The sequence below is a fragment of the Nyctereutes procyonoides genome, unplaced genomic scaffold, assembly GCF_905146905.1.
Source record: "Nyctereutes procyonoides isolate TBG_1078 unplaced genomic scaffold, NYPRO_anot_genome, whole genome shotgun sequence".
In the NCBI taxonomy this organism is placed as follows: Eukaryota; Metazoa; Chordata; class Mammalia; order Carnivora; family Canidae; genus Nyctereutes; species Nyctereutes procyonoides.
In genome coordinates this window covers 11,999,928-12,022,347 of record NW_026575134.1, presented here as the reverse complement: position 1 = coordinate 12,022,347, position 22,420 = coordinate 11,999,928, and the positions used below count along the sequence as shown (strand labels likewise).

The 22,420-nt window shown below is 51.8% G+C and overlaps 1 protein-coding gene across 5 annotated transcripts in view; it reads right to left on the bottom strand.

Moving 5' to 3' along the window:
• NRCAM (neuronal cell adhesion molecule) overlaps positions 1-18,318 on the bottom strand; it is a 276,389-nt gene extending 258,071 nt beyond the window's left edge. For all 5 annotated transcript variants that reach the window (XM_055301029.1, XM_055301030.1, XM_055301032.1 and 2 more), the window contains exon 1: positions 18,244-18,318. The gene's annotated coding sequence lies outside the window, so the exon portion shown is untranslated. The remainder of the gene's footprint in view (positions 1-18,243) is intronic.
• Between the last annotated feature and the right edge of the window lie 4,102 nt (positions 18,319-22,420).

Below are 22,420 nucleotides of genomic sequence, written 5' to 3'. Positions count from 1 at the left end.
ATGTACATCCATGGTCCCAAACGGAGACAGGAGGAAAAAAAAGAAGCAGAAAAAAAATCTGAAGAAATAATAGCCAAAAACTTCCCAACTTTGATGAAACACTAATGTACACAATCAACAAATGATGGTAGAACTGGATAGCCATATGCAAACAAAACGAAATAAAGATCTCAGACCCATATGTTATACGATGTACAAAAATTAACTCACAATGGGACACCTGGGAGATGTTCAGTGGTTGAACATCTGCCTTCAGCTCAGGGCATGAACCCAGGGTTCTGCGATCAAGTCCCGCATTGGGCTCACCATGGGGAGCCTGTTTCTCCCTCTGCCTGTGTCTCTGCCTCTCTGCACCTCTCATGAATAAATAAATAAATAAATCTTTCTTTAAAAACTAACTCACAATGGACCATAAAGCCAAATGTAAAAGCTATAACAGTAAAACTCTTAGAACAAAACACAGTAATAAGTGACCTTCGGTTATGAGGTGAATCCTTAGATACAACACCATGAGCATAAGCAACAAATGAAAAAGCCAATGCATCAGACTTCATCGAAATTAAAATCTTTTGTGCTTCCAAGGATGGTATCAACAAAGTGAAAAGACAGTGCACAAAATAGGAGAAAATATTTACAAATCAGAAATCTGATAAAGAACTTGTAACCAGCACATATTTAAAAAAAAAAAAAAACTCTTTAGGGGTGCCTAGTGGCTCAGTCAGTTAAGGATCTGACTCTTGACTTCGGCTCAGGTCATATCTCAAGGTTGTGAAATCAAGCCCCAAGATGGGCTCTGCATTCAGCACAGAGTCTGCTTGAGATTCTCTTTCCCTCACCCTCTGCCCCTTCCCTTCGATAAATAAATAAATAAATATTTCTTTAAAAACTCTTCAACAAATCAATAAGAAGATAAATGACTCAACTGAAAAAAAATAGCAAGACACTTATACATTTCACTAAAGACGTATCAATAGCTAATAAGCATATGAGGGGATGTTCAATATTATTAATTATTAGAGAAATGCAAGTAAAAAGACAGTGAAATACCTCTACACACCCTCTAGAATGGCCATAACAAAAAAAAGGCAAGGACATCAAGAAACTGGAACTCTCATACATCGCTAATGAGAAAGTAAAATGATATAGCCATTCTGGAAAAGAATTCAGCAGGATCTTAACAAGCTAAACATAAATATACCTTACAACCCAGCAATTTCACTCATAAGTATGTACTCAAAAGAGATGAAAACATACATATTAAGACTATATGCTAATGCCCACAGTAGCATCGTTCGCAATCATCCTAAATTAGAAATGATCCAAATGTCCATCACTGCTGAAGCCATAAACACAATGTGCTATCTCCATCCAACGGAATACCACCAAACATGCTACCACAAGGACTAACCTCAAAAACATTATACTAAATAAAATAAGCCACACACAAAAGGTCCCATATTGTATGATTCCATTAATGTGAAATGTCCAGGGGCACCTGGGTGGCTCAGTGGTTGAGTGTCTGCCTTTGGCCCAGAGTGTGATCCCAGGGTCCTGGGATCGAGTCCCGCATCGGGCTCCCTGCAGGGAGCCTGCTTCTCCCTCGGCCTGTGTCTGTGCCCCTCTCTGTGTGTCTCTCATGAATAAATAAATAAAATCTTTTTTAAAAAATATGTAATGTCCGGGAAAGGCAAATTCATGGAGAAAGGAGGCAGATCACTGGTTGGCTTGGAGTAGAAGAATGGTCGCACTTACAGAAGGCCTCAAAGGACATTTTGAGGGAAAGATGAAAACGTTCAAAACGAGACTGTGGTAACAGTTGCCGTATGAGCTTCCTATGCTACGCAACAAGTTACCATGAACCCAGAGGCTTACTACACACTTGCTGATGATCTCACAGTTTCTCCCAGGTCAGCAGTCGAGTATGGCTGGACTGAGTTTATCAAAGCACGGGTCAGCCTGCTTTCTCATCTGGAGCCTGGGGTCCTTTCCAGGTGCCTTCAGGTTTTGGCAGAACCCAGGTCCTTGTGCTTGAAGGACTCCCGCTACCCTTTTCCATAAGTCATTCACAACATGGAAGGAAGTTTCCTCAAGGACAATGGGGGAGCATCTCCTAACTGTCGCTTTTGAATGGCTTATGCCTGATTAGGTCAGGCCAGCCAGCATGATCTCCCCCTCCAGAAACTCAGAATCGACTGGCTTGGGACCTTCATCTTCACCATATGATGTACCTGATGACGGGGGTACCATTCCATCATAGTCACAGGTCCCACTCACATTTAAGGGAGGGTATTACACAGGATATGTATCGAGGAGAAAGAATCTTAGAGGCAATCTTAGAGATCTGCTTTTCAAAAATGTGCAATTTACAAATTTATTTTTTAAAAAATCACTGAATTAGGGAGGCCAATGGGTGGCTCAGTGGTTGAGCGTCTACCTTTGGCTTAGGGCATGATCCTGGGGTTCTGGGATCAAGTCCCGCATCAGGGCTCCCTGCGAGGAGCCTGCTTCTCCCTCTGTCTGTGTCTCTGCCTGTCTCTGTGTGTCTTCCATAAATAAATAAAAAATAAAATCTTAAAAAAAAAATCACTGAATTATATCCTTTCCACGGGCAGACTTTACGATGTGTGTTCCACCTCAATACAGATATAAAAATAAAATGTCTCGGAAAACAAAACGTTGTACATAGTACCACAATTCTATTTTTCATTTGGGCTACATTTGTTTTTAATTAAGTGACCTAAGCCTCTCTTTTCTAGGAAATGATTCAACAGAAAAATTGTTCCCAATGTATTGACCAGGCTCTTTGTAATTTGTTACACCAATTAACTCACAGCAACCCCTTCGCACAAACACACAGTCAGCTTTTCCCTAGTTGGGTTTTATTCCTCTGTCAGCTTTGTTAGCAATGAATAGAGGCTCACTTAAATTCAAAGACTTCGGATTTCCAAAGAGAGAGTAGGGTTACCTCCCCACAAGAGTTTCCACTCTCTGATTTCTCCACCAGGGAGTGGCTCCATTTTCAGTTTCCCTCAAAAAAAAATACAAGCAACAATGTTTAGTCACATGAAGCTTCCATTTTGCCAGCTGCATACTTCCTAAAATTTCATTCACCCAAAGGCCAGGAACTGTGAGTTCTGGAGCTCTTTATGGTGTCCTGGGAACAACTTTGAAGTCTGGCCACCAATGGAATTTTGTGTGTGAACTGCTGCCTAAAACTAAATGTTTCCTAACTTTGGTCTATTCCGAGAACCTTTTGCCTTTACATAAAGCCTTGCTGTGTAAAAAACACAGCAAGCCTGTGTAATTCTACTTCGGGTGCTATCTTGCCACCATGATGCATTGCAAACTCCCTAAGGGGATGCCCAACCGTGTCAACTGGATGGTTATCTTGCAGGTTTGTTGTTCTCAAGAAGAAACTTAACTGTTACCATGGAAATAAAACACAAAAGGAGCTGTCCATACTGGAAAATAAAAACTGCTTCGAATTCTCTTTTTTTTTTAATTTTTATTTATTTATGATAGTCACACACACAGAGAGAGAGAGAGAGAGAGGCAGAGACACAGGCAGAGGGAGAAGCAGGCTCCATGCACTGGGAGCCGGACGTGGGATTCGATCCCGGGTCTCCAGGATCGCGCCCTGGGCCAAAGGCAGGCGCTAAACCGCTGCGCCACCCAGGGATCCCTAGAATTCTCTTTCAAAAGTTTTATCTCAAATGTGGAGGAAACTAGGGGCGCCCGGGTGGCTCAGTCGGTTAAGTGTCCAACTCTTGATTTCGGCTCAGGTCATGATCTCCTGGGTCATAAGATCAAACCCCATGTTGGGCTCAACAGTCAGCAGGAAGTCTGCTTGCAGATTCTCTTCCTTTGGCCCTCTCCCTCACTCGCACATGCGTGCACACGTGCATGCCCCCTCTCAAATAAATAAAGAAATCTTGGGATCCCTGGGTGGCGCAGCGGTTTGGCGCCTGCCTTTGGCCCAGGGCGCGATCCTGGAGACCCTGGATCGAATCCCACGTCGGGCTCCCGGTGCATGGAGCCTGCTTCTCCCTCTGCCTGTGTCTCTGCCTCTCTCTCTCTCTGTGACTATCATAAATAAATAAAAAAAAAAAATTAAAAAAAAAATAAAGAAAGAAATCTTTAAAAAAAAAAAGAGTGGAAGAAACTCATAATCTGTTTTGCGAAAATAAAAAAATAAAAATCTTTCTTGGGAATATGCCAGTTATCATTCTATACAACACATGTGTAAGCAAAATTTTAAAAGTAATAATTTATGTATATATTTTTTAATTAGAGTACATTTTCTTTGGGAATCCTATTGGTGAAAATGGCCACAGTGTCGGGTCACTTGGAGAATCTCAAAACTTCATTCAATTATTCAGGATGCTGGAATGTGCTATAGATCTATCTACCTTAAACCAAACAGCATCTTCAAGACTGGACCAATGCTCTTGCCTACGTATCATTTCTAAGAGAAACAAAAATCTCTCTTAGAAGTCTGGGTCATAATATAACACTCACAGCATATGGAAACTAAAGTTCCATTTCTTGTCATTTCTCGCAGAAGGATAACATAGCAGCTCATGGGGGTCAAGACTAAGGGGTAGGGGCCAGACCTTGGGTTAGAATCCCAGTTGTGCAACCCAACAGCGGCGCTATTTTGACCCATTCCTTAAACTCCATAAGCCTCGGTTTCTTTGCCTACAAAATGGGCATAATAACATAAAGTAGGGGTTTGGCAAATATGACCCACAGGCCAAATCTGGGCACTATCTATTTTGTAAAGAAAGTTTAATGAGGACATGGAAATGGGGATCCCTGGGTGGCGCAGCAGTTTAGCACCTGCCTTTGGCCCAGGGTGCGATCCTGGAGACCCGGGATTGAATCCCACATCGGGCTCCGGGTGCATGGAGCCTGCTTCTCCCTCTGCCTGTGTCTCTGCCTCTCTCTCTCTCTCTCTATGTGATTATCATAAATAAATAAAAAATAAAAATTAAAAAAAATTTAAAAAAGACATGGAAATGTCCATTCATTTATATTGCCTATGACTGTCTGAGGAGGGATGAAGTGACCCACAAATACAAGCAACAATGTTTACAAGCACAAAGTTTCAAATACTTATTCCCTGGTCCTTTACCCACCCCCCCCCCAAAAAAAAGAAGAAAAGGTGCTAGCCTCTGGCATAAAGGGTGACTGTGAAGATCAAATGAGATAATTCACGGAAGGTGCTCCATGCAGTCAACCAACCAGTAAATGCTGTGAATTATTCACTATTAGGAAAGCTGTAAGCTCATCGTGATCTCATTTCCCAAAATTCGGGGAGGCCTCTTCCTATGTTACCACCTCAGCACGAGCCTGCCCAGGAAGTGGGGGCTCGGGGTCAGTGGGCTCGGCCCCTTGCGGGGCCGGGGGTGGCTGAGGCGGTGCAGGGACAGGCCGTGCTGTGCAGCTGTCAGAGCGGGGCAGGGGGCCTGCGGGCCACAGGCAGCAGCTGCCACGACTCATCCATCTCAAGTAACTGATCCTCCCCCCGCCCGTCCTTGATGCACGATCTCTTGGTCACAGGTGTGTGACACGTGCAGATTCATCACCGGCCCCGCTCCTAACTACGTGGGGGACACGGGAGGATGGGTGGGTGGGACGGGGACCCGAGCAGAGCCCCTTTCCGTTGTCTGCCGCGGTCACTGCCTTCCCCGGACAGATTCTGCTTGTCCGGAGCCGGAAACTGTTCAGCGTGAGTCGGCTGTACTGATCGAGGCTCCGTGTGCCAAATAATGAAACGCATCTAAAGCCGGTCCTTTCTCCTGGGCCTGGCGCCGCGAGCTCACTGACCAGCACGTCTGCAAATCGACTCTGCTCAACGCCTCCTGCTACAGTGGGTCCCTCAAACCTTTCAAACAACTTCACAAAGCTGTCTTTTAAGGCAAATATTTAAAACATCTGAAGAGGGACGCCTGGGTGGCTCAGCGGTTGAGTGCCTCCCTTCGGCCCAGGGTGTGATCCTGGAGTCCTGAGATCGAGTCCCGCATTGGGCTCCCTGCAAGGAGCCTGCTTATGTCTCTGCCTCTTTCTCTGTTTCTCTCATTAACAAATAAATAAAATATTTTTTAAAAAATAAAACATCTAAAGAGTTGGGATGCCCAGGTGGTTGAGTGTCTGCCTTCGGCCCAGGGCGTGATCCCAGGGTCCTGGAATCGAGTCCCACGTCGGGCTCCCCGCAGGGAGCCTGCTTCTCCCTCTGCCTGTGTCTCTGCCTTTCTCTCTCACGAATAAATAAATAAAATCTTACAGTGTAGACCTTACTATTGCATCCTTTTTTAAAAATTTTATTTGTTTATTCATGAGAGACACAAGAGAGAGAGAGAGACAGAGGCAGAGGCAGAGGGAGAAGCATGTTCCATGTAGGGAGCCCGACATGGGACTCAATCCTGGGTCTCCAGGACCAGGCCCTGGGCTGAAGGCCGTGCTAAACCTCTGAGCCACCTGGGCACCCCCACCACCACCACCACATCTTCCTTATCCACTCATCCACTTAGGTGGCTTCCATACCATGGCTACTGTGACTAATGCTGCAGTGAACACGGGAGTGCAGATATATCTTCGAGATGTTGTTTTCATAATTTCATGCCTGGATTCTGTACGGTTATCATCTGCTTCCTGGTTTTAAATTAGGCACTTGAGCGGGCAGGTGAAATCATCCAATCCAGAAAAAGTACCTTTTGTAAAACTGCAGCCACAGAGCATTAAATGACATCTTTGTGACCAAAAAGAGGGGGCTGCTGGCTCATAGGGCCGTTCTATTTCTAATGTTTTCAGCAACTTGCATACTGTGTTCCACAGGGCTGCGTCGCTGCTATCTTGAAGTACCTACCTCTCCTCTGATGCACGAAGGAACAGAATTAAAACAGTGATCCACACACAGACCTGCTCACAAGCCTCGTGGCGCGTGTTTCTCCGTATCCGACCTCTGAGCATATGCCCTGTGTGAGCTGGATGAGTTTAATATATTAAAATGGTTTCATGCTTTATTGGCTCGTGGGGCTGCTAGTTAGTCATGGCTGACACAGAAGATTACTGACTGTCCTCTTGAAAATTATGAATAGGCTATGGCTTCAAATAAAACACAATTGGATTTCAAAAGACTATTAATGACACTGAAATACAACTGGAAAAAAAGAGTTACCGGATTTACATCCTTTTTCTTTTTTTTTTTTTTATCACATTGGCTCGATCTGACTTTTGCATATACACCCGTTGTTGAAGGTTAGGAACGGGGTTTGTGTTTCTGGAACACGGTCCCACCGTGCAGCATTGAAAAGGGTATTAATCTCTCGGATTGCACGGTGAGACTTTGATCTCTTCAGAATCAAGCAGATGCAGTTATTGATAAGGATGCCTGATACGTCCCGCTTTTTGAAGCAAATCTGAGAGAACGCCATGGAATATCACGGCAGCTGCATTCTCCCTAAAGAACGGACACCGATGCCATCCTTCTCTCAGGACTTTCATTTTTTTAAAAGAGTCTACGTATTTATTTGACAGACAGCGACAGGGAGGGAGCACAAGCAGGAGGAGCAGCAGAGGCAGAGGGAGAAGCAGGCCCCCCACTGAGCTGGGAGCCCGAGGCGGGACTCGATCCCAGGACCTGGGATCACGACCTGAGCCAAAGGCAGATGCTGAACTGACTGGGCCACCCAGATGCCCCAGGACGTTCATATTTATCTGGATCTTTCACCTCTTGTGAGGTAGCGCTGGGTGGTGAAAAAGGTTGTGGTTTGGGCTGCATTTCCTAAAGGGAGAAAAGTGCGCAAACAAGTTTTCCCAGGCTGAGGCTCCTCGGTGTGGGCAGAGCAGCGGCTACTCCGTTTGTAATGAGCGATGCATGTCACATGGAATGTTCCTCTGCGGTTCTCTGCAGCCCGCTCGGCCGCCCTGACCCCACCTCCGCAGAGCCCGCCGGCCCGTGGCAGGGCCCGCTTCCTCGCACCCGCAGCCCGAGTTAGGAGGGAGGCCGCCGCCGGGGCCCTCCGGGTGGGCAGTGAGGAGAGGGGGCTGCCGTCTACGCAGCTGCCGCCGAGTGCTCCGGATCCACTCCGCCCACCAGCCTTCTCACCAGCCCCCGGGGCCCGTGCACCTCACTGCTGACTTCTTCAAATCCGGGCCCGGGCAGCAACTTTGGGAAGTGCCTAAGTCAATCAGCGCGGCCGCCCAGAGGTCTCCGGAGGGAGGTGACAAAGCGCCGGCTTCAGACCCGAAGGGAAAGGAGAGGGATCCCTGAGTGGCTCAGCGGGTTGGTGCCTGCCTTCGGCCCAGGGCATAATCCTGGAGACCCGGGATCGAGTCCCACATCGGGTTTCCTGCATGGAGCCTGCTTCTCCTCTGCCTGTGTCTCTGCCTCTCTCTCTCTCTCTCTCTCTGAATGAATAAATAAAAATCTTTAAAAAAAAAAAGAAAGAAAAAGAAAAGAAAGGAGAGGGCCCGTGCAAATCTGGAATCCTCTGCAGCGCGAGCAAAGGTAGAAAATTACAGAGCAACTCCTCGGGGTCACGGGGATGTCATCTCGGGCTTTACAGCAGCAATTTAAAAAAAATGGTTCCCTTCTGGATTGAATGATTGCACCTGCCCGCTCGAAGGCCCGATTTAGAACCAGGAAGCCGATGACAATCATACGGGACCCAGGCACGGAATTATGAAGGTTTCATTTCCCACGGTCTAGACTTGGTCTGTATCTTCAACCCACGGCGCGGACAAAACTCCCGATGTTCTCCCACGGGAGATCCACTTGACATTCTGCAGCATCCACGTCCCCGGTCGGTCGTTCCCGCATCCAGTCACCGTCGTACCCGGGCCCGCTCGCGTGTGTACCACCACGCACACCCAGAGAGGCTGCGCGGGCTCCTCGTGGAACACAACGGGCGTGGATTTCCACGCTGGGAAGCTGGGCAAAGCTGCCAGATTCTACCGAGAGCAAGGCCAAAACTGCCTTTCTCACCTGGATGACTATTCTGTTCTCTGTTTTGCTTTCCCGTGAGAGACCTGGCCTCTCAATGCTATCTGCGGCGACTATCAAGTACTTTCGTACAATTGAGGTTCTTCTCTTCATCTACCACCTGTCCACCTCTTTGCAGATTTTTATTTAGCCTTATTTGATGGGGTTTCGCTTGGTGTCAATGACGCTATGCTCTGCCGGTGGACAGGACAACCCGTCTACTCTGACAGCCCCGACGAGCTGTGCCTGAACTTTGCTACGTTACATGCATCATATAAACCTTGTGCCAAGGGAAGGGTCCTGTTTAACACGCATAATCGTCCCAAATTTGTTGGGCAACTTCACATTTTCATAGACCTAGGCTTCTCAAGCTGGGGCCATCTGTATATAAGGGAACAAAGTTGCCGGAGCCATGAGACGATCTAAGAATTTTACTGGGATGCTCAAAGAATACTAGCTTTGACTCTTGGTCAATTCTTTTCAGCGTATATGTATGATCATATTTCATTTTTGCAGAGTGAGTTATAAGTTATTTCTATTTCATGATGTCAAGTGACTTCAAGGACCTGAAGTACCACAAGAAAGTCTCTTTAAAGTACTTCATATTGGGGGCACCTGGGTGGCTCCGTCGGTTAAGCGCCTGCCTTCAGCTCAGGTCATGATCTCAGGGTCCTGGGCTCCAGCCTCGTGTTGTCCACTGTCAGGCCCCCTGCTCAGCGGGGCACCTGCTTTCTCCCTCTCCTTCTGCCCCTCCCCCCTCAGATAAATAAATACAATCCTTAAAAAAAAGTAAAGTATTTCATATTGGATGCTACGACATGGAGACTATTCTCCATTGGCCAAGAAGTCATCGTCAACATATTTATCCTCGTCCCTTTCTCTTTCTTGCAGATTTGAAGTTATTACCTTTACAGTGGTGGTCTTTGCTGTCACCTCATCATTTAAAGTCTCCCTGGCTCCTTGGGCCATAGGACACTTCTCCTGGATGTCACAGTCCTCATTACCCACCTGAGCCTTAGCACCATCTGAATCCCTCACCCTCCCTGATCTCTGCTCTTTCAGCCCCAGTCCCAGCAAACAAATCCGACCCTGACCTCACTGACTCCCTGCTGCCTAATGGGTCCCCTCCTGCTCCTGGGACAGCAATCAACCCTTGATATATTTTACCTTCCACTCTAATTGGGCATCAAGATAACTATTACTAGAAACATACAGCCATGGAGTTTTTTAAACCCTCTTCCGACTATTAAAAGGCAAGTTACCTTAAAATTTGTGAGACATATGAAGCATTATCACGATTTACATGAAACACAAAATGTAATACAAAATAAATTATTATAATCAATTCTGAAGCAAATTTGCTTTTGCTTATATCACAGTGTTAATTATCTCTAAATATCTCCTATTGTTTATATTGTTGCCAGGTCAATGTCATTTCTCTCCAAGTAGAAATATGTGAATGTATTAAATACGTCTAAAACATGGCTTTGGGCCATCATGCTACCAACATGAGAGCAAAAAACCATGGCATCGAGTCATTCAAATGGTCAAACCGACCAAAGCACGATTTTTCCAGCTACGCTTTCGGGGAACACCGGGAGGTATTTGAAAGTACCCCAAATTATTTTCTATTTCACTGCCCTCTCTGGTAGGGCCACCCCATAGCTGTTCTATCACTCCGGTCGTACGCACAGCCAACTCCTCTTCCTGGAACATTGTACATCGGCCGCTGCCTCCCCAACCGAATGGGGAAAACACGCGCCCCACAAAAAACTCCAGTGGCAAACCTAGGGGCCCCTTGTCCAGGAAGCTGCGTCAGCTTCGCAGATCCACTCCGATGGGGGGGGGGACCACTGATGAGTCCGTGCCTCGGGCGGCCTGATGCTGTCGCAAACCCCAACACCCCATGGTCAATACCCACACCTGTGATGAGGTTCTACGCGGGAAGCGGGCTGGGCATTCCTGCCTTATCCCAGGAGATCCTGGGGGGGGTGGGGAGGAAGCAGCCAGAAGAGAACATTGGCAATGCAATGAGGGGGGCCCCGGGTGCACGTGAGCCTACTACTCCAGACCCGGGGTGGGGGGCCTGGATTCACATGGGCCTGCATCTTCGTGGGGCAGCGGCACGGCCTCAGGTTTGCAAACTTTGGCCCGCGTGGGCCGGGCTCTGCGGATGGACCCCCAGCCCTGCGCTGCTGCAGCACCATCTGTCGCCGCAGCCTCCCCAGACTCAAAAATCTCAATTCCAACTCCGCTACTCGGCACTCGAGCTGAAGCTATAATTCAAATTTTGCCATGAAGCTTGAATTCTTTTTCACTGCTCTTCAACTCTGACCCAGCTTCTCCCCACCCTCCTCCCCTGAAAAGGGCCAAGACAACAGCCCAGCAAGTGGGGCAGGCAAAACAGGCCTCCTTTGTTCACTTTTGTCCTCTTAGCTCTCTATTGAGGTGAGGGAGTGAAAGGCAGCACAGGCTTTGGAAGGCAGCCGCGCTCGCCTGCAAGCCATCCTTGCTCGGAGACCACAAAAACTCTGGGACGAAACTCTTTGCACTGTCGTCCACTTTCACCTTCCGGCCTAAGGGACCTAAGGGACCGAGAGGGGGGTTTTCTCCGTGCACCTTGCCTTGCAGAGGACAGGCCAACTGCGTGGAGCCGGAGCCTGCGGTGTGGGCCAAGTCTGTGTGCCGCACATCTCCGCCACTTAAAGGTCAAGGTCACCGGAGAATGGCATGAAATTGCTTTAAAGTTGAAATTTGGAGAAAAAAGATCACTACACACTGAACACATATACTGAATTTTTTGAATGCTCTCAGCCCACTTGAGAAAGATAAATCGAATTCACTGCATATTACACAGTGGAAGACCTCCTACAGGATTCCCTCGCATTGCCTTGGGAATATGCTTTTCTGGTTACAGTGGGTTTGGAACCAACACACATGCACATCATGAAAATTTACATATACCTACGAGTATATATATATATATATTATATTTATTTATTTATTTATTTATTTATTTATTTATCATTGTGTGTATATATATAGAGAGACAAATTATTCTTTCCAGCTCTAGCACCATTTCAAAGGACTTCAGATATCTACAAATGTCACATGAAACTAATAATATCATATTAGTTTCTAATACGAAAAACTGATAAAATGTTGTACGTCAATTATAGGTCAACTAAAAAAAAAGAATTTTAGAAAGGAGCCTTTCATTCTGATAGCAACTACCATTTTCATTCTGGTGTGAGCTACACAATGCTTGAATACACCGCAAAGCAAATCAGAGACCACACAAGACTAGATTTATTCGTCATTCCTGTTTTAAAACCACATAAGCCACTTGGACGGTATGTGCAGCGGTAGAGCATTGGTATTTGTAGATTTGTTCCCTCTACCACGGTCATTTCTCATGGTCACAAGTTTTTTAGTCACTTGAGGGAAACTCTCTATCAGACTCCTAAAAACTACCTTTCTCTAATTTGAAATTCTAATCCTGTAGGCCAGTAAAATAGGTCAATTAAGTTGACACCACATCTTTTTTATTAGCTCAGCTAAGCAATTATAATTGGGTAGTGGGGGTTTATACTGTCATCTCTGAAGCTTCAATGGTAGGGAGAAACGCTCGATGCAGACCTGCCCTCTACAACCCCAGCGCCTTCCTAAATAGGATATTCCTGTCTGTCTCCAGATAGGAGGTAAATCTGCTCCTGAGCTGGGTTAAGACGCTCAGGTTATCTTTTTCAGTAAAATAAAATCATACTAATATTTAATCTATCCTCAGAGCAAAATCACTTCACACAACTGCACTATAGACATATATGCTCTATTTCAAGAAAAGAAAACCAACATGAATGTCTGTCACCAGTGAGGGCTCATCCTGGCCTATGACACGCATGCTCTGTAGCATCCATATCACGCTTTGCACAAAGTCTGAGATCAATGAGTCCTTATTAAAAACCACACGTCTCCTTGCTAATAAAAATTAAACCAATAAGTTAGAAATTTTTGTGATTACTTGTTCATAATACAGAGTATGTGAATTTGTGACTTTAAAGAGTGACAGCTGTCAGTCTTTATACCCATTGGGACAGCTAGTGTCAAGGGAGCATAAAATAAGTGCCGGTGAAGATGTGGAGAGACTGGAGCCCTGGACACTCTTGGGAATGTAACCAGCACACCTGCTATGGAAAAAAGGATGGTGCTGCCTCAGAAAATTACAACCATTACCTTATGGTCCAGAAATCCCACTTCTGGGTATGTACCCAAGAGGGTTGGGAGCAGTAACTCGAAAAGCTGCTTGCATACCCATGTTCATAACAGCATTATTTACAGTAGCCAAAAACTGGAAACCGCCCAACAGATGAATTTTTTTAAATGTCGTATTACATGCGATGCAATATTATTCAGCTTTAAAAAGGAAGTTCTGACACATGGATAAGCCTTGAAAACATTATGCTAAGTGAAATAACCCAGTCACAAAAAAAGGACAGCTACCGTGTGATGATCCCACCATAGGAGCTCCTGAGGGTGGTCAAATTCACAGAGAAGAAAAGAGAATGATCCTTGCCAGGGGTTGGGAGGAGAAGGAATGGGGAGTTATTGTTTAATGGGTATAGAGTTTCAGTTTGGGAAGATGAGAAAAGTTCTGGAGATGGGCAGTGGTGATGGTTGCATAACATTTTGAAGCATTTAATGCCACCGTATAGTTAAAAATGGCTAGAAGAATAAATTTTATGGTATATACGTTATCACAATAAAAAAGTAACTTAACCAAAACAGCACATTTTCTTTTCTTTTTTTTTTTTAAGGATTTTATTTATTTGTTTGGAGAGAGAGCACAAGCAGGGGGAGCAGTAGAGGGGGAGGGAGAAGCAGATGCCCCACAGAGCACGGAGCCTGACACGGCTAAATCCTGGGACCCTGAGATCATGACCTGAGCCGAAGGCAGATGCTTAACCAACTGAACCACCCAGGTGCCCCGGAAAAGATCACATTTTCTATAAATATGGCATTTGCTCCCCCATTTAAAGACAACTTGGAAAATATTGAAAAATTGATGGTTGCTACAACCAGAGGCAGGGCCATTCCAATATTTTCCTCATAGAGCCCTGTCCTTAACATTTTGAGAGGAAAAATAAACATTCACCATTTCATTCTGGCACATTTTCCTATACTTAGAAACTTCAGACTTGATGACAAGAAAGATTTTAAAACTAACGGGGCTTCTCATTTGCCTGGTGGATGAAAGGGTGAGTAAAATAAGCCACTGGATTCTGGGCCCTAGCATCTTTAGATGTCCTCTGTCCTGACCTGGCCAAGAGGTTCAGGGTTCCTTCAGGTGGAGAAGCATGAAACATAAAAGGGAAAATACATCTAAATGTATCCAGCAGTTTTTTTTTTAAATATTTTTTTTAAACTTTTTTCATTTATTTATGATAGTCACAGAGAGAGAGAGAGAGAGAGGCAGAGACACAGGCAGAGGGAGAAGCAGGCTCCATGCACCGGGAGCCCGACGTGGGATTCGATCCCGGGTCTCCAGGATCGCGCCCTGGGCCAAAGGCAGGCGCCAAACCGTTGCGCCACCCAGGGATCCCGTGTATCCAGCAGTTTTTAATCATTTTCAAATCACCTCCTCTTCACCAATCACCCCAGCACTTGAAGGCTGACCTAATGCAGTCTTTGGAGGCAAACACACAAAACTTTCTAGAGAAGAATACTATCGGAGCTCTATAGTCTAGCAAATTTGTTTTCTGTCACCATACTTCTCAGATGGAAACCGTTCTTTGGAAATGGGGGTGCGACTCTGAAGGCTGCTGATAAAGGCAGCAAATCAGGGCTGGTATGGATTGAACTGCGAACCCCAAAATTCATACATCATGGACCTAACCCCCAATGTGACTTTATTTGGAGATAAGGCTTTGGGGGAGGTGGTAATTAAGGTTCAACGAGGTAATAAGGATGGGGTCCTTATCCAACAGGATCAGTGGCCTTCTAAGAAGAGGAAGCGAGAGATCTCTGTTCACACCTGCCAGGAAAAGCATGTATGAGCACACGGTGACAAGGTGGCCATCTGCAAGCCAGGAAGACCACCTTTGCTAGGGTCTAACCCCACTGACACCCTGATCTCAGAATTCCAGACTCCAGAACTTAAAGAAAGTAAAGCCACCCAGTCTATGGCATTTTCTTACGGCAGCCCAAGCGGACTAAAACAAAATCCTTGTGCTCTCCTGGTGAGAATCTCAGGAAAACAGCCGGGGTGTCTCAGCGCTTACCCTTAAGGGAGGGAGTAATGACTGGTAGGAGCCACAAGAGGGCTTTCACAGATGTTCGGAACGTTCTGTTCCCTGATTCGGGCACTAGTTAGACCAGCGCGTTGGGTGTGAGCAAGTTCAACAAGCTGTACATTAATGACACGTGAAAAAAAGAGTCTGTGTGCACAAGTACACGGCACAGATGATCAAGTTAGAATTAATCTTCCTGAAGGCAGGAACTCCATCTGCTCACCCTCCATCTCCACTGCCTAGAACAGTAGGTTATACATTCAGTAAATATTTATGAATCTATCTCTCTACCAGAAAAGCTTCCCATGGGGATCCACTAAAAGCTCCTTTGCAGATACACAATATAATGTCTGCGTATTCTATTTATATTAAGCCAATTACACAAGGAAAATCATATGTACATGAGAACATTATTTGTTTTGTTTTGTTTTGCTTTTGGAAAGAGAGAGCAAGCAGGTGGCGGGGCAGAGGGAGAGAGAGAATCTCAAGCAGACTCCCCCCTGAGCAGCAGCAGAGCCTGATGCAGGGCTCGATCTCACAACCCTGAGATCATAACCTGAGCAGACACCAAGAGTCTGATGCTCAACTGACTGAGCCACGCAGATGCCTGGGGAGCCCCTGAAATGATTCTTAAGGAAGTTTTCTGCAGCCCAGGCGTACACATTCTCAGTACCCTCACGCTTCTGAAGCGCTTATACCCCGGCTATCCCTGTCATGGTCACATCAGCCTCACAGGACGTGCCATTTCCAAAGACGACTTGCTTCTCATTTACCGTCACTGCTGCAGTAACAAAATGATGTCATGTCGGGGTACTGGCCTGCATCACTGCCCTGCATTCGGCAGCTGGGTGACCTCGCTGAGCCCCACGGTACTCATTTTGAACCTGAAGCATTTGGATACAGTGCTCCCTTACGGCTCTAAAATTCCTGGATGATGTGAAATGTTTTGCAACTTTCCTGTAATAAAGTACAAAGCAGGTTGAAAGAAGTGACCATGAGTCAGGAGGATTAAGAGCGCACAATGAATTCTCTTTTGCAGTTGGCCAATTACCATCATTCTAAAAGCTATTCCAGGAATTGCTGATTGCACTTTAGGTCAAACTCTTGTTTCTACTAGTTAATAGGGAGAATCTCTGTAAACGCACCACGCAGTCATATATGCAGGATACGGAATGCTTTCCTATTATTTTATACTAGGATCCCGTTCAAATTCAGTATCCGATTTGAGGAGTAAATCTTCTGCAGTCAAAATAGTCTACAAAGGAGATTCGGGACTGGGGAGCCTCCTAGAAACGCCTGCCAAATGGAAACGTTGGCCTTTTCTTTAAAAAGAAAAAAAAAAGTCTTCTCAGAAATCGTGATGTGCCAGGAACCTCTCAGTCTCTGTAATCACAGGGGAGACCGGTCACTAAAAACAGTCCGGTGCCTGCGAGTGGGCTCCCGGCGGGGCCACGCACAAGCCAGCAGCAGTAAGAGGACGCGTAAAGGGACTGGAGAGGCAAAGTGGGCAGTAAAAGGCTCCTCCACGGTACATCCACTGGTTTACAGTACTGCCTGCTCCCGGGAGGTCTGCAGGGGTCAGAATCCAAGGGGCTTATAAGGCCGCTCATCGCTTGGTGGTTTTAGGCTTCCCCTAAACTAATGTGAAAAGCCACCAAAAGGCCCCATTTCCGCGGTCCTGGACGGTAAAGCTGGGGCCGGGGGGGGGGGGGGGGGGGGGCAAATCTAACCCTCGCTCCGCCACGCCCTGGCCCTGCGGCCTTGGGAAAGTTGCCGGACCCTGAAGCCTAGTGTCCCGATGTTAAGCCCAGGGCCACGCGTCCTGCAAATCCCATAGGAGGGCAGGTGCGCGCGGGGCGGAGGGCCACGGCCCTTGGGGTGGCGGTGGCGGCCTCCTGGTCCCTCTCGGCGCCTCCCCAAGGTCTCCCCGCTCCTGAGCTACTGCAGCCGCATTTCCACCGGGCGCCCCGGCCTCGGGGGGGGGGGCACCCGCAGCTCCCGCGCCCCGCAGCCCAGCGGCGCCCCCGGGCGGACCGGGGCCCGGAGAGGAGGCGCCCAGCCCCGCGCGCTACCCCTGCGGGACCCGCGGCCGCCCAGCCCCGGCCGGGCAGGAGGCGGGGAGGGGCTCCGCGGGGCTCCTGCGCGGGGCGGCCCGGGCGTGCGGGGGGCGGGGGCCACGCGGAGGGCACGGCCGGGCCCGGGTCCCCGGGTCCCCGCGGGGGGGTCGCGAGCGCCCGGGGACGGCCCTGGCGGCGCCCACCCGCGCGGCCGGGAGGCGGCCGGCGGCGCTCGGGCGAGACGGATGCTCCGGAGCCGGCCGCGGCTCCCTCCCGGGTCCTCCCGGGGGCCCGGGCGCCCAGGGCGCTGCTCTGCGTCCGCCCGGAGCCCGGTGCCCGCCCCAGCAAGCCCCGGCCTCCGGGGGCCGGGCGGGGCGGCGGGACCCGGGACCCGCACCTGTAGGGCCCGGCCCGCACGGCCCCGGGAAGCGCCCACCTGGCTGCCCTCGCGGCCCCCCGCCGGCCCCCGGCTCCCCGAGTTCTCCCCCGGGCGGCGGCCGCGCAGGTGTGAGCGCCGCGGAACAAAGCCCACGCCCAGCCGCGCCCGCCGGGACCCCGCCGCGCCCGCCCCGCACCTGCGCTCCCCGCCGGCCGGCACCGGGCGGGACCCCGCGGGACCCCGCACGGCTCCTCCCGGGGAGCGCGGGGCAGAAGTTGGCCGCAGGCCGCCCGAGACCGGGGCCGCCGCAGCTCGGCGAGCGCGTCCAGGCCTGGGCGGAGGGAGGCAGCGGGCGCCCGGGCTCGCCCTGCGGCAGGGACGGCGGCGCTGCCAGCCCGGGGGGGGGGGGGGGGGGATGGGGGGAGCGACAGCCCCCGAGCCCCGCGCCCCCCGCGCCCCCCGCGCCCCCCGCGCTCCCCGAGCCCCCCGCGCACCCGCGCCCCCGCCCCCGCCGGCGCGCCCCGGGCTACTCACGTCCTCCGCCGCCGCGTCCGTCCCCGAGCGAGCCGCGCCTCCCGCCGGCCCGCGGTCCCCTGCGTCTGAGGCTCCGGCTGCGGCGCGCGCCCCCGCCGCTCCCGCCCCCGCGCCCGCCCCGCGCCCGCCCCGCGCCCGCCCCGCGCCCCGCTCTCGCTCCGCGCCGCTCGCCTCGGCGGCCTCCCCCCGCCCCGCTCTCCGCCCGGCCTCCCCCCGCCCTTCCCGGGCTGGCCCGGCCCCTCCCGGCCCTGCGGCGGCGGCGGCGGCGGCGGCGGCGGCGGCGGCGGCGAATGGGCTCGGGCCGCGGGCGCCTGGACCCGGGGTGGCCCGGACCCTGGAAGCCGCGCGCCGCCCCCGCGGGCCGGGAGGTGCGCGCAGGCCGGGGTCGGGGTCGGGGTCGCGGGGCGGGGGCCGGGGCGGGGGGACGCCGGGCTGCAAAAGATGCGCCAGCGCACGGGAGGCTATACAGGGCCGCTCTCGTGGGTCTGGGTTTCTGGCCGAGGTCTCTGGCCTTTCCGTTGTTTTTTTTTTTTCTTTTTCTTTTACAGCATCTAGTTCTTCGCAACTCGCGGTTGGATGGGTGAGACTAGTGCAGTGCTGGGGGCTGCGCGGGTGCTCCGATCCCCCCTGTATTTGTTAGTTGTGCGGCCTGTGCTTCCCAGCCGCCCCCAGACACTCAGGCGGGTGCGGCCTCTCCGCGGGGCGGGGGCGGGGGGGCTGGGGGCTCCGGTGCCAGAGAACCGGACCGGTTCGAATCTGCTGCCCTTCAGGGCTGGGAGCGTCCCGGGGAAGTACTCGCAAGGTGGAAAGGGAGTTGGGCTTGGCACGCGCGGAGCATCTCAGCGCACGCGCCAGCCCCCCCCCCCCGCGGGACCGAGGTGGGCGCTCGGCCTCCCTCCCAGAGCTGCTCCCTCCCAGCCGCCCGCCGCGGACCCCTCCCCGCGGACCCCCACTCGGCCTCGGCTCCGCGTGTCGCTCGAGAGCCGTCGCGGAGCCCGCCCGTCCCCCCCCACCCCCAGGAGCCCCGCCCCCTCCCGCACCCCCGGGCTCCAGGCCCCGAGAGAGGCACGGGGCGGTTTCCAGGCCCTGCCCACTCCTCCGCGGGGCTCAAACTTCAGTTTGAACTTGCCACTTCGCCCCCCAGGTGAGCAGCCTTCTTTTCTTTCTCCTGCTGCCACCCTCTGCTCCTCCGGTCACCAGGTGTGCTCGGCCACCCAGAACCTCCTTTCCTGCAACGGTATTCTCACCTCTGGCCACTGGGTCTTTGCTCAGTCCCATCCCTCGTCTGACCCTGGTCCTAATCCAGGTGGTCACCTGGGTACTTCTCACTTACCAGTGAATTGTCCAAATTTCCTTAGGAATGACCTTTTTTTAAAAAAAAAAATGTGACTTTATGATACTCTCGCTTAAAAAGTTTGGCCTGGTTCTCTGTTGCCTATAAAATGAATTCAAGACCTCCTGGCAAGCTCCTTCACCACCTGCCCCTCCCTTATATCTGCATCCTGCAATGAGAATTGTCAAGGGACACCTGGGTGGCTCAGGTTGAGCATCTGCCTTTGGCTCAGGCCGTGATCCTGGAGTCCCAAGATCGAGTCCCACATCAGGCTCCCTCTCTGCCTACGTCTTTGCCTCTCGGTGTCTCTCATGAATAAATAAAATCTTTTAAGAGAGAGAGAGAGAGAGAGAACTGCCAAAACACTTAGCGTCTGCACATGAGATTCCTCCTATCTAGAATATTCTTCTATCTTCAACTGGAAAACTCTTGTTCATCCCTCCGAGCCTTTGCTCAGCTGTTACTTCCTCTGAAGTTTCTCCTGTTTTCCCGTAATAGTACCTGTCACATTGTTCTGTTTGCACGTGTGACTGCATGAAATTTCACTTGAAGACAATTTGCCATTTATCATTGTGTGACCCTGATTCCTACCAACACAAACGGAGCCACAGGGAATCATCGTAAGCCAACTCTCACTGCCTCCTCATTCCCACCCGTGCACAGGACTTCCACGCCCCTCGAGCCCCCTTCGACCTCAGTAATCTTATGCTGAGAGCCCTGGGGTTTCCTGCATGTCCCCCTGCCATGTGCCCTCATGCCCCAAGGGTGCCCCTTCACCAGGGCCACTCTCGGACCGCCTTCCTGCTCACATTCCTTTCCAAGGTGACATCAGGTCCATCAGGAAATGGTGCCCTGCCCTCTCGGTTCTTGCCCGGGTTTTGGGTAGCGGTTTGTCCCGTGGCCACTGAAGCGGGACTGTCCGTGTCCCCCGGTGTTACATCGGGAAGCAACAACCGTGGAGTCATTCCTTTCCTTCTGCGAGGCCCTGGGCACGACAGCAGGCTGAGACAGGCACAGGGCAGAGCCCGTGAGGGGCCGGTGGGCCCTGGGGCCTTCCACACGGCCTGCAACGGCCTGGAACGGCCTGGAAGGCGGAGGTGCTCAGGGGTTCTTGAAGGAATGCGACAAGGAGGAGTCTCCAGCAAGTGATGACCTCTCCGGCTGTGCTGTCCCTTCTCTCTACAGGTGGAGGAGCAGCACCAAAGACACAGTGACTATAAGGGTCGTCTGGCGCCTCGGGGTCGCAGCAGACCGTAGCCTGAAAAGCAGCGGTTGGATCAGACGTCTGCAAAGGAGCACATCCTAGTAATAAAAAGAACAACGAAGAGGAGAACAGGCCTGGGGGAAATGGGAACAGGGACACAACAGCAAAAATTAGATATGCAAAATTACTGTATAGTTGAGGGTTTGTTTTATTCTTTTTGAGAGCGAGAGCGAGGGAGCGAGCATGCAGGGGGTGGCGCAGGGAGAGGGAGGGATCTCAAGCAGGCTCCACGCTCATGCAGAGCCTGACCCGGGCTCGATCTCAGCACCCTGACACCCTGACTGGAGGCGAAATCTAGAGTCGGCCGCGTGACCCACTGAGCAGAGCCACCCAGGCCCCCGGATCGGTGCACAGTTTTTGGGGGGCAGCGGATTCGCAGCTCTGCGGCCTTCCAGCGCCGGCACCGGGCTCCGGAGGCGAGGGGCGGGCGGCGGGAGGGCAGGAGGCTGCTGTGCGCGAGGCCTCGGGACGCGCCCCCCCAGCTGCCCGGGACGCGCCCCCCCAGCTGCCCGGGCGCCGCGTTCCGGGGCGTGTGCGGCGCACCCCCAACCCCGCCCCCGGCACCCCCCGGCCTCCCCGGCCCCCCCAGCCTACCCCCGCACCCCTGCCCACCCCGGCCTCCCCAGCGCCCTCCCCGGCCTCCTCGCACCCCCCTCCCCAGCCTCCTCGGCACCGCCCCCCCGGCACCCCCGCAACCCCCACTGGCACCCCCTAGCCCCCCCGCCTCCCCAGCATCCTCGGCTTCCCCCGACCTCCCTCCGGCCCCCCAGCCTCCCCCGGCACCCCTGCCCCCCGGCCCCCCCCCGCCCCTCCCCAGCCTCCTCTCCACCCCACCCCGCCCGCTGCCCGACCCCACCCAAAGCAGCTTCTGAGCATCAGCTCGTGGATCCCAGGCCCCCCGCGGCCCTCCCGTCCCCTCCTGAGCCGAGGGCGGCCGCAGGGCCGGTGGCGGGCTGGGGCGCAGCCGCGCGCTCTGGTCCCAGGGCCCCGTCGCACCCCGCGGTCGGCGGCCCTCGGGGACCGCGCTGAAGGCTCCCCGCGCCGGGTCGGCCGCCCCTCTGCCGTGGCTCTGCCTCCCTCTACGTGTCTCATGAGTAAATTAAAACACACACACACACACACACACACACACACAATCTTTACGAAGTTAGATGTATTGATCCGTGAGAGGCAGAGAGGAGAGCCACCGGCAGAGGGAGAGGCAGGCCCCCTGCGGGGGGGCCCCACGCGGGACCCGATCCCGGAACCCCGGCGTCACGCCCTGGGCCCTAGAGAGGCTCAACCACTGAGCCCCCAGGCGGCCCCATCACTGATAAGCTGGTTTAAGTGCATTTCAGGACGCAAGTCGCATCCGCCTGCACAAATCATGTCTAGTTTCTGGATGCAGAGGAGCAAGTGGATCAGATGTTAGTTGGCGGAGATGCCCGTGTGGTCTGGGCAAAGAAGCCAGTGTGGAAAACACGAGATGATGGTGAGGCTTGTTCAGGGTTAACCCCCGCGGTCCAGCACCCCAGAGCCTCACTTAGCTCCTACCACCAAGCCCGGGGGTGGCCCTCCACTGTGCCCACCTGGAGCTGCCC